Source organism: Cynocephalus volans, chromosome 13 (assembly GCF_027409185.1).
Source record: "Cynocephalus volans isolate mCynVol1 chromosome 13, mCynVol1.pri, whole genome shotgun sequence".
In the NCBI taxonomy this organism is placed as follows: Eukaryota; Metazoa; Chordata; class Mammalia; order Dermoptera; family Cynocephalidae; genus Cynocephalus; species Cynocephalus volans.
The window spans coordinates 88425553-88430228 of NC_084472.1; the positions used below are offsets into that span (position 1 = coordinate 88425553).

The 4676-nt window shown below is 40.9% G+C and overlaps 1 pseudogene; it reads left to right on the forward strand.

The window, feature by feature from the left end:
- The first annotated feature begins 233 nt into the window (after window positions 1-233).
- On the forward strand, window positions 234-793 carry LOC134361714 (nuclear transport factor 2-like; annotated as a pseudogene).
- Window positions 794-4676: the final 3883 nt, after the last annotated feature.

Genomic DNA, 4676 nt, shown 5'->3' on the forward strand with positions numbered 1-4676 from the left:
GAAAGCATCCATTATTTTACCATTAAGCAAAATGTTAGCTCTAAATTTTTTGTGCACGCCCTTTATCAGGTTGAAAGAGTTCCCTTTTCTCCCGTTTGGCTACTAATTGGTTTTTGTTGTTGTTTTTTCTTTAAATTACAAATGACTGTTGAGAGACCGCACTGGGTTGCTGCTGCCGCTGCTGCCATCGTGCCAACCCCTCGGGTCTCAACGAAGCCGGGGTATGCTCCAGAATGGGAGACAAGCCAGTTTAGGAGCAGACTGGATTCAGCTCCATTCAACATGACTACCAGTTATTTGATAATGACAGAACCCAACTAGGCACAATTTATATTGACACATCATGCTTTATGTGGAAAGGACAGCAGTTCCAGGGAAAGCTGCCATTGTGGAGAAGTTGTCTAGCTTTCCATTCCAGAAAATCCAGCACAGCATCATGACACAGGACCATGAGCCCATGCCAGATAGCTGCATCATCAGCGTGGCTGTGGGCCCTCTCAATGCCGATGAAGATCCCCATAATGAGGAGCCACCAGATGTTCCTATTAAAGAACATCAGCAATGCTTCAGTTGGTACCAATGACGCATGTTCATACTTTCCCTCCATAACTTCAGCTCACCTCCCAGCCAGGCACTCATGCTGTTTCCTCCTTCCTCCTCTTCCCGATATTATTCACACTCCTCCAGGTGCCCCACATATCATACACAAACGAGCAGGGCTGCAGTGGCAGTGGACACGGTGCACCGCCGCCACCACCGAGGTGTTGTCCAGGGTGTTTGGACTCTAGACTAGTTGCACCTGACAGGAGAAGCTTGTGTTGTACCAGTGCGTGCCTTGGAAAGCCTTGGAAAGACTTAGGTAATGCAAAAGGTGGTCCTTTTTTTTTTTTTTTCTTCTTAGTCTACTAACAAGTTGCTCTAGTAACCCAAAGGAGAAAGCAGCTACCTCACCGCCCAGATGTTGATTTGTTCAGATGTTTCAATGCCTCATGATACAATAAAACCATGAAAATTTTCTTTTTAAAAAAATGAGTATTGAATTTTTGTCAAATGTCCTCTCTGTCTATTGAAATAATCATGTGGTATTACTTTTATTCTATGACTGTGATAAAGTACACAGAATGTTGAATGTTAAATCAACTTTGTACTCCTGGAATAAAACCCACTTGTTGAGGATTTTTATTCATAAGGAATATTGGCCTCTAATTTTCTTTTCTCTGTAATGTTTTGTCAAGTTTGGGTATTAGGGCTGTGTTGGCCCCATAAAATGAGTTGAAATTGTTTCCTCCTCTTTTTTTCAGAGGGAGTTTTTTTTTCTTAAACATTTGATAGAATTCACCAGTGAAATAATATGGAGTTTTCTTTCTGAGAAGGTTTTTGATAAATTCAATTTCCTTAATAGATATAAGGCTATTCAGATTTTCTGCTTCATCCTGGGCCAGTTTTTATATGGTATACAAGGAATTTGTCTAATTTCTCTAAATTGTTGAATTGTTGGCATTAATTTGTTGTTCACAGTATTCCCTTACTATTCTTTTAAAGTTTGTTGGATCTGTAGTAATAACCCATTCTTGGTATTGGTAATTTGTATTTATCTATGTTGTAGCATACATACATACTCCATTTATTTTCACCACTGAATACCATTTTGGTGTATACATATACCACATTTTATTTATCTATTCATTAGCTGACGGACATTTGAGTTGTTAACACTTTTTGACAATCATAAACATTTGTGTACAAGTTATTGTGTTGATACCTCTAGCTTTTAAACTGGTTTGCTGCTTTGATCCTAAAAGGCCTCCCCAATTACCACCAACTCTCAGTGCCTCACTGCTGTGTAATTAAGCGAGGAGATTCTCTTGGTTCCTGTCCCTGAAAGGCAAGTGGATCATGTAGCCTGGGTTGGATTAAGTCTGGGGTGAAATCTTGAGGGGCCCCAGACACCTGGACACTCAGGCAGCCTGCACTTGGAGTCACTGAGCTACTGCAGGGGGTACAGAAAAAGCCACAGCAGGTACAGAATTTTACAACTTGGTTGAGAACCCTTGCTTAAGAATTCTGTGCAACATGTAATTTGTCAATTCACATTCATAAACTCACATATTGTTAAACAGTATAATTTGCCTCTCAAATTAGCTTTGTTCATATGCGTTCTCTTTCGTCCCTGGAAATTCTTCAGAATAACTTGTTACATTCTGGAAGAAGATTTCACGCCTTAGAATCCATTTTCTCCTCTGCAATTTGCATATAATTCCAAAGGATAAAATGCCAATAATTTATTTTTCTTTCACATTTTTATTATTTACCATTTTATCACCTTACCCAATACCACTTCCTCTGAAGTCTGTAAGGGTTTCTCATTTTAAATGAAATTTTGGCAAGTACTTCATTTTCTATTTTCCTCTTAAAGGAATTAATGCGTGAAATTATTGAAAGATCTTTATACTTGAATCTGTTAATAGATCAGGTCTTAAATTGACTTAAGTAAAGAAGGAAGCAGAAGGAGATTAACTATGCATAAATTTATAGATGTTTTGGTGTCTGGAGTCCAAGTAAATAATACATTACCTCCCTGTAAACATTAACTCTGCTAGAGTCTAGGCCTTTAAACACAAATTAACAGGAGCTCCAAGGAAGGAAGAGATGTTTGCTCTTGATTATCTTTTTAACACCAGCTCCAGGTACTTAGAACCCTGCAGGGAATTCCTAGAATGTGTAGTTCTTAAGATGCTGGTCTCCAGTGCTGAATAGTTTATCAAGGAAAAAAGCAAAGGCATCTTCTCTCTGTAAAATAAAAACTGAAACACTCAAACAATTAATCCTTTAAGTACAATTACAATAATTGGTATTGGCATGGAGATCCAGGCTTTTAAACATTCAGTAGGTAATTTTTTTTAAAAAGGTAATAAAACTGGAAAGTTTGACCAAGATTATTAGTAGAGGCTTGTCTGGGGATGCATGAGTCACACATCCTCCCAATGTTAATGCAAAGTCAGCTGATTTTCTTGTCTCTGCTGGCCTCTCTGCGAAAACCACAGCAGAAACCCTTGTGCCCCCAACTGCATGTCTCTTTGCTCTCATCCTGGCTCCTCTGCCCACTCCTGGTCCCACTTTCCACATCTGCACACTGAAGATGTTCTCCACACTTCCGTTTTCTTCCTTTCACTGCCCCCAAAATGTTGTGGTGCTATGGGAATCCCCTACCTGCCTCTACCAACTGTGCCCCCTGGTTTGGAGATGAAACTCTTTATTGCCATCCCAGCCAGCCCCATCCAGAGTGTTAAAGGTATATTTTGGGGATTAGGCGGTGGACATAGCCCTAAGTAAGCTCTACTTTAGCCACACAGATCAGGGTGAACAGCTTGGCAGATCATGCAAAGGCACCGCAGGCCAGCTATCTGATATATTCTATATATCAATGTATATTTTAGGGATTTAAAAACAAAAGTTCTTTTTTTCCAATAATAAATGTACAGTGTTTAGCCAATTTATAGTTTATTATGAGGAAAATTGACTTCCCTTCCTTCTTTCCCTTCTTTCCATCCTTCCTGCCTTTCTATTTCTTTTCTCATTTGGAAAGCTAACCACTATCGATAATATTATTTCTAGGGCATAAGATGATTGCCAAGTACATGATGAAGCCCAAGTTTTCCCAGGTTTCAGTGACTGGAGGAGATAATATTAAGGGTAATTACTCAGTATTCAAAGACTCTTGCTTCTACCTGCTAACATAGGAACACCACCCACCCCTCTGTAGTTCTACCCAAGAAATTCTGGTCATGCCTAGGGAGTGTCTGCCACTTTCTGCCAGCTCTAGGACTTCCCAATGGGCTGCCACTGTGCCACCAGGCACCATGTCCTGGTACATCTGTTCTCCACAGGCGATGTCACAGATGCCCTGAATTCTTGTGGTTCCAGACCAGGCCAGGAACAGTCTGGACAATAGCATGGCAGTCAGAATCTCTTCATGCCCAGCTTCTTGTACTCTTTGGATGAGTCTCTTGCTGGGAAGCTCCCAGCTTTGGGGACTGAAATTCTATCAAATCACAGTCCCAGGTCTCCTGCTGTAACGCAAGCTGAGTTCCCCCTCAGGAACTCCTAGCGCCCCCCAACAAATGCATTTCTGCAGGGCCTGTCCTGCTTGTCCACCCGCATTTTCTAAATGAGAAACTGGAGAATTTGAGTGTTTATAAACTTTTCCCAAGATCTCATAATTATCAGTTATGGTTGCAGAGACAAGACTCAAAACTAGGTGACCTTTTTTATTTTGGTGGCTGGCTGGTACAGGGATCCGAACCCTTAACCTGTGGTGTTATAACACCGCACTCTAACCAGCTAAGCAAACCAGCCAGTCCTAGAACTAAATCTACTTAATTCAAAAGAAATAATTAGAAAAACCTAAGTCTTGAATGGCCCAAGAATGAGGCCTGTGATCCAAGTAGAAATACAAACCGAATCCAAGACATTATGCATTTTCCTTTTTCTCCAAGTACGTGAGCAGTCCTCTTGATTCTTTTGCACACACCTGGATGATGATCCCAGGAGGAGACCTACAAGAGCCACTGATTTAAGGGGTCAGAGAAAAGAGACAGTCTTCTGGGCTAGGTGCCCTCATTCTACTCTGCGTAGTGACAGGCTCGCCTTGAGATATCACTTCCCAAGAATTTCAC